The sequence below is a fragment of the Scyliorhinus torazame genome, chromosome 5, assembly GCF_047496885.1.
Source record: "Scyliorhinus torazame isolate Kashiwa2021f chromosome 5, sScyTor2.1, whole genome shotgun sequence".
Classification (NCBI taxonomy): Eukaryota; Metazoa; Chordata; class Chondrichthyes; order Carcharhiniformes; family Scyliorhinidae; genus Scyliorhinus; species Scyliorhinus torazame.
In genome coordinates this window covers 148,318,550-148,329,406 of record NC_092711.1, presented here as the reverse complement: position 1 = coordinate 148,329,406, position 10,857 = coordinate 148,318,550, and the positions used below count along the sequence as shown (strand labels likewise).

The window sequence follows — 10,857 nt, the reverse complement described above, 5'->3', positions numbered from 1 at the left end:
CGGGGCATATGTGAGCACGATGCTGCACTCGTTAATGGGAGCGGAGGCCCCGGCGGGTCCGTTGGAGGGAGCATACCGAGTGATGGCGCGAGGACCGAGAGCAGGAGAAATTCCCAGAGCCATAGTGGTGAGATTCCTCCGTTTTAAGGATAGAGAAATGGTCCTTAGATGGGCGAAGAAAACTCGGAGCAGTAAATGGGAGAACGCGGTGATCCGCGTTTATCAAGACTGGAGTGCGGAGGTGGCGAGAAGGAGGGCGAGCTTTAATCGGGCCAAGGCGGTGCTTCATAAAAAGAAGATAAAATTTGGAATGCTGCAACCGGCAAGACTGTGGGTCACATATCGAGGGAGGCACCACTACTTTGAGACGGCGGATGAAGCGTGGACTTTTATTGTGGAAGAAAAACTGGAATGAGCGGGTTATTAAAAAGAACGTTCGAACAAAGTGGTGGGGCGAATGTGGGGGGCAAAGAGGGGTTTTATGTACTAATCCTGCGATGTGGTAACTTTTCTCTCTCCCACAGGTGGTGATGGGGGGAGGTGGAGGAGATGGGGCGTTGGCCATTGGGGGCGGGGCCAAGGGAGAAGCACGGGCTTGGTTCCCGCGCTATGATAATTATGGCGGGAATAGAGAAGCAGGAAGGAGGGGGCGTCGCACGGTGCGAGCCGAGGTCACGGGGGGAAGCCGAGGTCAGCCAGAGTTTGCTGACTTCTGGGAGCAACATGGGGGGAGTAATTATGCTAGCGGGGGATCTAGCGGGGGGGGGTGGGAGGGGGGAATTACTGGGTTGCTGCTGCTGGGGAGAGGGGGGAGCTGGTATGGGAGAGGATGGGCGGGGGTGCACCGCCTGGGGGAGATACAGCTGCGTGGGAACCGGGTGAGGAGCTGGAAAAAGGTGATGGCTAATCGACAAGGGGGGGGGGGTAGGAAGCCCCCCAACTCGGCTGATCACGTGGAACGTGAGAGGGCTGAACGGGCCGATAAAGAGGGCACGGGTACTCGCACACCTTAAGAAACTTAAGGCAGATGTGGTTATGTTACAGGAAACGCACCTGAAACTGATCGACCAGGTTAGGCTACGCAAAGGATGGGTGGGGCAGGTGTTCCATTCGGGGCTAGATGCGAAAAACAGGGGGGTGGCTATATTAGTGGGGAAGCGGGTAATGTTCGAGGCAAAGACTATAGTGGCGGATAACGGGGGCAGATACGTGATGGTGAGTGGCAAACTACAGGGGGAGACGGTGGTTTTGGTAAACGTATATGCCCCGAACTGGGATGATGCCAATTTTATGAGGCGGATGCTAGGACGCATTCCGGACCTAGAGATGGGAAAGCTGATAATGGGGGGAGATTTTAATACGGTGTTGGAACCAGGGCTGGATAGGTCGAAGTCCAGGACTGGAAGGAGGCCGGCAGCAGCCAAGGTATTTAAAGATTTTATGGAGCAGATGGGAGGTGTAGACCCGTGGAGATTTAGCAGACCCAGGAGTAAGGAGTTCTCGTTTTTCTCCTATGTCCATAAAGTCTACTCGCGAATAGACTTTTTTGTGCTGGGTAGGGCATTGATCCCGAAGGTGAGGGGAACGGAGTATACGGCTATAGCCATTTCGGATCACGCTCCACACTGGGTGGACTTGGAGATAGGGGAGGAAACAGGAGGGCGCCCACCCTGGAGAATGGACATGGGACTAATGGCAGATGAGGGTGTGTGTCTAAGGGTGAGGGGGTGCATTGAAAAGTACTTGGAACTCAATGATAATGGGGAGGTCCAGGTGGGAGTGGTCTGGGAGGCGTTGAAGGCGGTGGTTAGAGGGGAGCTGATATCAATAAGGGCACATAAAGGGAAGCAGGAGAGTAAGGAACGGGAGCGGTTGCTGCAAGAACTTTTGAGGGTGGACAGACAATATGCGGAAGCACCGGAGGAGGGACTGTACAGGGAAAGGCAAAGGCTACATGTAGAATTTGACTTGCTGACTACAGGCACTGCAGAGGCACAATGGAGGAAGGCACAGGGTGTACAGTACGAATATGGGGAGAAGGCGAGCAGGTTGCTGGCACACCAATTGAGGAAAAGGGGAGCAGCGAGGGAAATAGGGGGAGTGAGGGATGAGGAAGGAGAGATGGAGCGGGGAGCGGAGAGAGTGAATGGAGTGTTCAAGACATTTTATAAAAAATTATATGAAGCTCAACCCCCGGATGGGAGGGAGAGAATGATGGGCTTCTTGGATCAGCTGGAATTTCCCAAGGTGGAAGAGCAGGAAAGGGTGGGACTGGGAGCACAGATCGAGGTAGAAGAAGTGGTGAAAGGAATTAGGAGCATGCAGGCGGGAAAAGCCCCGGGACCGGATGGATTCCCAGTCGAATTCTATAGAAAATATGTGGACTTGCTCGCCCCGGTACTGACGAGGACCTTTAATGAGGCAAAGGAAAGGGGACAACTGCCCCCGACTATGTCTGAAGCAACGATATCGCTTCTCTTAAAGAAGGAAAAGGACCCGCTACAATGCGGGTCCTTTCGACCTATTTCCCTCCTAAATGTAGATGCCAAGGTCCTGGCCAAGGTAATGGCAATGAGAATAGAGGAATGTGTCCCGGGGGTGGTCCACGAGGACCAAACTGGGTTTGTGAAGGGGAGACAGTTGAACACGAATATACGGAGGTTGTTAGGGGTAATGATGATGGCCCCACCAGAGGGAGAAACGGAGATAGTAGTGGCGATGGATGCCGAGAAAGCATTTGATAGAGTGGAGTGGGATTATTTGTGGGAGGTGTTGAGCAGATTTGGTTTTGGAGAGGGGTATGTTAGATGGGTGCAGCTGTTGTATAGGGCCCCAGTGGCGAGCGTGGTCACGAATGGAGGGGGATCTGCATATTTTCGGCTCCATAGAGGGACAAGGCAGGGATGCCCTCTGTCCCCATTATTGTTTGCACTGGCGATTGAGCCCCTGGCGATAGCGTTGAGGGGTTCCAAGAAGTGGAGGGGAGTACTTAGGGGAGGAGAAGAGCACCGGGTATCTTTGTATGCGGACGATTTGCTACTATACGTGGCGGACCCGGCGGAGGGGATGCCAGAAATAATGCGGATACTTGGGGAGTTTGGGGATTTTTCAGGGTATAAATTGAACATGGGGAAAAGTGAGTTGTTTGTGGTGCATCCAGGGGAGCAGAGTAGAGAAATAGAGGACCTACCGTTGAGGAAGGTAACAAGGGACTTTCGTTACCTGGGGATCCAGATAGCTAAGAATTGGGGCACATTGCATAGGTTAAATTTAACGCGGTTGGTGGAACAGATGGAGGAGGATTTCAAGAGATGGGATATGGTATCCCTGTCAATGGCAGGGAGGGTGCAGGCGGTTAAGATGGTGGTCCTCCCGAGATTCCTCTTTGTGTTTCAGTGCCTCCCGGTGGTGATCACGAAGGCTTTTTTTAAAAGGATTGAAAAGAGCATCATGGGTTTTGTGTGGGCCGGGAAGACCCCGAGAGTGAGGAAGGGATTCTTACAGCGTAGCAGGGATAGGGGGGGGCTGGCACTACCGAGCCTAAGTGAGTATTATTGGGCCGCTAATATTTCAATGGTGAGTAAGTGGATGGGAGAGGAGGAGGGAGCGGCGTGGAAGAGATTAGAGAGGGCGTCCTGTAGGGGGACTAGCCTACAGGCTATGGTGACAGCCCCATTGCCGTTCTCACCGAGGAACTACACCACAAGCCCGGTGGTGGTGGCTACACTGAAGATTTGGGGACAGTGGAGACGGCATAGGGGAAAGACTGGAGCCTTGGGGGGGTCCCCGATAAGAAACAACCATAGGTTTGCCCCGGGGGGAATGGATGGGGGATATGGAATGTGGCAAAGAGCAGGAATAACGCAACTGAAAGATCTGTTTGTGGATGGGAAGTTCGCGAGTCTGGGAGCGCTGACCGAGAAATATGGGTTGCCTCAAGGGAATGCATTCAGGTATATGCAACTGAGGGCTTTTGCGAGGCAACAGGTGAGGGAATTCCCGCAGCTCCCGACACAAGAGGTGCAGGACAGAGTGATCTCAAAGACATGGGTGGGGGATGGTAAGGTGTCAGATATATATAGGGAAATGAGGGACGAAGGGGAGACTATGGTAGATGAACTAAAAGGGAAATGGGAAGAAGAGCTGGGGGAGGAGATCGAGGAGGGGCTGTGGGCAGATGCCCTAAGCAGGGTAAACTCGTCGTCCTCGTGTGCCAGGCTAAGCCTGATTCAGTTTAAGGTATTACACAGGGCACATATGACTGGAGCACGGCTCAGTAAATTTTTTGGGGTGGAGGATAGGTGTGCGAGGTGCTCGAGAAGCCCAGCGAATCATACCCATATGTTTTGGTCATGCCCGGCACTACAGGGGTTTTGGATGGGGGTGACAAAGGTGCTTTCGAAAGTAGTAGGAGTCCGGGTCGAACCAAGCTGGGGGTTGGCTATATTTGGGGTTGCAGAAGAGCCGGGAGTGCAGGAGGCGAGAGAGGCCGATGTTTTGGCCTTTGCGTCCCTAGTAGCCCGGCGCAGGATATTGCTAATGTGGAAAGAAGCCAAGCCCCCGGGGGTGGAGACCTGGATAAATGACATGGCGGGGTTTATAAAGCTAGAGCGGATTAAGTTCGTCCTAAGGGGTCGGCTCAAGGGTTCACCAGGCGGTGGCAACCGTTCGTCGAATACCTCGCAGAAAGATAGACGGAATGGGAAAAAGAAGGCAGCAGCAGCAGCCCAGGATCGGGGGGGGGAGGAGGAGGAACCAGAAGGACTCTCAGGGTTGTTAATATATACTGTATAGTATGTATAGGTCGTTGCTACAGATAATTATATATTGGACTGTTAAATTATATTTTTGGAGAGTGTTACTTGTGACAAGGCAGTTGCCAATTAGGGCTAGTTTTTATTTTTGTTATTTATTATTTATTCATTTTTTGTTTATAAAATAGGTCATTGTTATTTGTGTTGTTATAATATTGTGTAAAGGATGCACAATGTACTGTGTTGGTTGACCAAAAATTTTCAATAAAATATTTAATTAAAAAAAAACACAGCAAATCTGTTTCCACACACAGAGCAGGTGAATGGCCTCTCCCCCGTGTGAATGCGTCGATGAGCTTCCAGCACAGATGGGGATCTGAATCCCTTCCCACAGTTCCCACATTTCCACGGTTTCTCCATGTTTTGGGTCTCCTTGTGTCTCTCCAGGTTGGACAATCAGTTGAAGCCTTGTCCGCACACAGAACACGTGTACGGTCTGTCCCCGCTGTGAATGGTGTGATGTTTTTTTCAGGCTGTGTAACTGGTTAAAGCTCTTTCCACAGTCAGTGCTCTGGAACACTCTCACTCGGGTGTGTGTGTCTCGGTGCTTTTCCAGTCACACTGATGGTTAAAATATTTTGAAGCCGACAGAACAGACAAACATTTCTCCTCCTAGATTCAAAGGCCGATGATATTCAGGTCCCAAGGAAGAGAGTGACTCCGTCACATCGAGAGGTTACGTTTGTGATTTCTGTCTGTAATTCCTCATCTTCTAATATCCTATAAAAGGAGTTTACAAAATGAGTTTACAAAAGTGAAGGATAGAAATTCTGAACCGACAACTCTCGTTTCTATGGAACATTTTTTCCTCTCTCATTCCCCAATACCTAGTCGCCAAAACTACCCCATACGTCGTCTTCAGGGAGCGGATTCGGAGGGGCGGAGTGACAGAGCTGTGAGCATTGGGAAAGAGACCATTCTTTTAGCCAGACAAATAAATGTGTCAAACTGAGGGAGCAAAGGATGTCTCTCTTTAAGAGAGAGAGAGAGACCTGGGCCAAGCTTTGCAGAGTCTGCACCCTCCCTGGAATCACTTCCTTTCCCTTCAGTTGCTGCAAGTGACCAATTGAAGGCCAGCATGAAAAAAGAAATGGAAAGGGGGAGAAAAGAAAGTGTTTTACTCACAGATGTTGGAGACGGGAGGAGGTGTGAAGCTCAAGCTCATTCAGAGTGAAGAGCAGCAGCTTTGCTGGGCAGGAATGAGCAGGTTAACAAGCTCAATTTCCATAGTCTGCAGGCAGACAATGAGGGAACTCTGATTGACTGGCGGAGAAGAATCCTTCCGGTCCACCCAGTTTGCCATTGGTCAATATCTCTGCATGAGGGTCAAGGGGCGGGGCCTCCCCGCACATGCGCACCAACCCGCCCCTTGAACATGCGCAGTCCCGGACCTGGGCGGAGATCACCGAGCGGCTTCTCGCTCTGGCGGGAGCCGTCAGCCGGTTGCCTGGAAACCTTGTCTGGAGGAGACAAGGGGGAGGGGAAATAATGGGGGCGGGACAGCGCACTGGAACCCGCATACGTCACGGTGGAGCAGAGTGATTTGTTATTGGTTGATTCAGGCAGGGCTCCATTGTGACGCCACAATTCGGAGATTGGACAATGAGTTTCAGACTAAAACTTCCTCCTCATCTGGGAGCTCAGTGTTTCCCCCTTTCCATTTCCTTTCTCATTCTGGGGAGACATTGGTGACTTGCAGCAACTGTAGGAAAGGAAGCGAATCCAGGGAGGGTGCAGACTCTGAAAAGGTTGGCGCAGGTCTCTCTCTCTCTGAAAGACATTGATATCCTTTGTTCCCTCAGCTTGACACATTTATTTGTCTGGCTAAAAGAATGGTCTCTTTCATAATGTTCACATTAAAGGGGTTAAGCCATTTATTATTATTTCTTGTCTTCTGTGAATAAGTTCTCTATTTTATTACAGCACAGAAGGAGTCCATTCAGTCACTTGAGTCCATGCCGACTCTTTGCAGAACAATTCAGGCTGTCCCATTTCCCCTCGATATCACCATACCTCTGCAAGTTTATTTCCTTCACGTGCCCTTCTACATTCAGTTTCAAATAATCTTATCGTCTCAACTTGCACCACTAGGTAGTGAGTTCCAAGTCATCAGCACTCACTGCCAAAATAAAGTTCTCCCCCACTGCCCCATATGTCTAATCATGGGTGGATATTAGATACAGCAGAGTGAGAATGGAGGGAGAGTGTGTGGGATGAAAATTTACAGCTTTAGGGGAACGAGGGAGGAAAGATATTCCATTGAAACTAGAATTGTCTTCTGAATTTCTATTTTATTTGACAGTGATGATATTTATAATCTCCTTTTACAGTATATTAGAAAGTGAGGCTTTACAGACAGAAATCTGAAAGTAAATGTCGCATCTGGGTCTGACAAAGTCACTCGATTCCTTGGGACCTGAATATCATCGGACTTTGAATCTAGAAGTAGAAATCTTTGTCTGTTTCAAGAGATTTTAAAGCACCAAGACACACAGACACGGTAATTGTGTTCCAAGGAACTGACTGGAAAAAGCGTCAACCAATTACTTTGTTTGATAAATTTAGAATACCCAATTATTTTGTCCAATTCAGGGGCAATTTAGTGCGACCAATCGACCTAACCTGCACATCTTTGGGTTGTGTGGATGAGACCCATGCAGACATGGGGACAATGTGCAACTCCACACAGCCAAGGGGCCAGCATCGAACCCGGGTCCTCAGCACCCTAGGCAGCAGTGCTAACCACTCCACCACCGTGCCGCCCTGCAGTTAACCAATTACACAGCCTGATAAAACATCGCACCATTCAGAGCAGAGAGAAATCCTGCACGGTTTTGCTGTGGATGAGGCTTCAACTGATTATGAAACCTGGAGAGTCTCAAGGACGCCTGCACCTGAAAATGTGGGCACTGTGGGAAAGGATTCAGATCCCCATCTGTGCTGGAAACTCATCAATGTCGTCACACTGGGGAGAGGCCACTCACCTGCTCTGTGTGTGGGAAGGGACTCACTCAGTCATCCCACCTGCTGACACATCAAAGGGCTCACACTGGGGAGAAGCCATTCACCTGCTCTGAATGTGGGAAAGGATTCAATAATTTATCCACCCTGCAGACACAGCAGTAAAATCACACTCGGAGAGGCCTTTCAAATGCTCTGCATGTAGCCAGGGATTCAACAAAGAACAAAGAAATGTACAGAACAGGAACAGGCCCTTCGGCCCTCCAAGCCCGTGCCGACCATGCTGCCCGACTAAACTACAATCTTCTACAATTCCTGGGTCCGTATCCCTCTATTCCCATCCTATTCATGTATTTGTCAAGGTGCCCCTTAAATGTCACTATCGTCCCTGCTTCCACCACCTCCTCCGGTAGCGAATTCCAGGCACCCACTACCCTCTATGTAAAAAAACTTGCCTCGTACATCTACCCTAAACCTTGCCCCTCTCACCTTAAACCTATGCCCCCTAGTAATTGACCCCTCTACCCTGGGGAAAAGCCTCTGACTACCACTCTGTCTATGCCCCTCATAATTTTGTAGACCTCTATCAGGTCGCCCCTCAACCTCTGTCGTTCCAGTGAGAACAAACCGAGTTTATTCAACCGCTCCTCATAGCTAATGCCCTCCATACCAGGCAACTTTCTGGTAACTCTCTTCTGCACCCTCTCTAAAGCCTCCACATCCTTCTGGTAGTGTGGTGACCAGAATTGAACACTATACTCCAAGTGTGGCCTAACGAAGGTTCTATACAGCTGCAACATGACTTGCCAATTCTGATACTCAATGCCCCGGCCAATGAAGGCAAGCATGCCGTATGCCTTCTTGACTACCTTCCCCACCTGTGTTGCCCCTTTCAGTGACCTGTGGACCTGTACTCCTAGATCTCTGTGACTTTCAATACTCTTGAGGGTTCTACCATTCACTGTATATTCCCTACCTGCATTAGACCTTCCAAAATGCATTACCTCACATTTGTCCGGATTAAACTCCATCTGCCATCTCTCCGCCCAAGTCTCCAAACAATCTAAATCCTGCTGTATCCTCTGACAGTCCTCATCGCTATCCGCAATTCCACCAATCTTTGTGTCGTCTGCAAACTTACTAATCAGACCAGTTACATTTTCCTCCAAATCATTTTTATATACTACAAACAGCAAAGGTCCCAGCACTGATCCCTGTGGAACACCACTGGTCACAGCCCTCCAATTAGAAAAGCATCCTTCCATTGCTACTCTCTGCCTTCTATGACCTAGCCAGTTCTGTATCCACCTTGCCAGCTCACCCCTGATCCCGTGTCATGATCCTGATCCTGATTCACGAAGTCATTCAGCCAGCGCGTTCACACTGGGGAGAAAGTGTTCACCAGGATGTGGTGTTCACCTGCTCTACTGCGGGAAAGGATTCTGTGATTCATATCGGCTTCTGACTCAGCGAGTTCATACCAGGGAGAGGTCATTCACCTGCTCCATTTGTGGGATCGGATTCACTCAATTCTCCAGCCTGCGACACTCCAATGAGTTCACACCGGGGAGAGACCATTCACCTGGCTGACTGCGGGGAGGGATTCACTTGGTTCAAGAATAAAGAACAAAGAAAATTACAGCACAAGAACAGGCCCTTCGGCCCTCCCAGCCTGCGCCGATCCAGATCCTTTATTTAAAACTGTCTTCTATTTTCCAAGGATCTACTTCCCTCTGTTCCCCGCCCGTTCATATATCTGTCTAGATGCATCTTAAATGATGCTATCATGCCCGCCTCTACCACCTCCGCTGGCAAAGCGTTCTGGGCACCCACCACCCTCTGCGTAAAAAACTTTCCACGCACATCTCCCTTAAACTTTCCCCCTCTCACCTTGAAATCGTGACCCCTTGTAATTGACACCCCCACTCTTGGAAAAAGCTTTTTGCTATCCACCCTGTCCATACCTCTCAATGTTGTAGACCTCAATCAGGTCCCCTCTCAACCTTCGTCTTTCCAACGAAAACAATCATAATCTACTCAACCTGTCTTCATAGCTAGCACCCTCCATACCAGGCAACATCCTGGTGAACCTCCTCTGCACCCTCTATAAAGCATCCACATCCTTCTGGTAATGTGGCGACCAGAACTGCACGCAGCATTTCAAATGTGGCCCAACCAAAGTCCTATACAACTGTAAAGTGACCTGCCGACTCTTGTACTCAATACCCCGTCCGATGAAGGCAAGCATGCTGTATGCCCTCTTGACCACTCTATCGACCTGCGTTGCCACCTTCAGGGTACAATGGACCTGAACTCCCAGATCTCTCTGTACATCAATTTTCCCCAGGACTCTTCCATTGACCATATAGTCCGCTCTTGAATTAGATCTTCCAAAATGCATCACCTCGCATTTGCCTGGATTGAACTCCATCTGCCATTTCTCTGCCCAACTCTCCAATCTATCTATATTTTGCTGTATTCTCTGAGTCCTCGCTATCTGCAACTCCACCAATCTTAGTATCATCTGCAAACTTGCTAATCAGACCACCTATACCTTCGTCCAGATCATTTATGTATATCACAAACAACAGTGGTCCGAGCACGGATCCATATTGAACACCATTAGTCACCTTTCTCCATTTTGAGACACTCCTTTCCACCACAACTCTCTGTCTCCTGTTACCCAGCCAGTTCTTTATCCATCTAGCTAGTATACACTGAACCCCATACGACTTCACTTTTTCCATCAACCTGCCATGGGAAACTTTAGCAAACGCCTTACTGAAGTCCATGTATATGACATCTACAGCCCTTCTCTCATCAATTAACTTTGTCACTTCCTCAAAGAATTCTATTAGGTTTGTAAGACATGACCTTCCCTGCACAAAACCATTCTGCCTATCACTGATAAGTCTACTTTCTTCCAAATGTGAATAGATCCTATCCCTCAGTATCTTCTCCAACAGTTTGCCTACCACTGACATCAAGCTCACAGGTCTATAATTCCCTGGATTATCCCTGCTACCCTTCTTAAACAAAGGGACAACATTAGCAATTCTCCAGTCCTCCGGGACCTCACCCG

General features: G+C 49.4%; 1 long non-coding RNA gene across 1 annotated transcript; it reads right to left on the bottom strand.

Moving 5' to 3' along the window:
* Window positions 1–4,997: 4,997 nt before the first annotated feature.
* On the bottom strand, window positions 4,998–6,273 carry LOC140422031 (uncharacterized). Its single transcript, XR_011947230.1, has 2 exons — window positions 5,940–6,273; window positions 4,998–5,534 (listed from the first exon to the last, which is right to left on the bottom strand). It is a non-coding gene; the product is annotated as an uncharacterized lncRNA (long non-coding RNA).
* Between the last annotated feature and the right edge of the window lie 4,584 nt (window positions 6,274–10,857).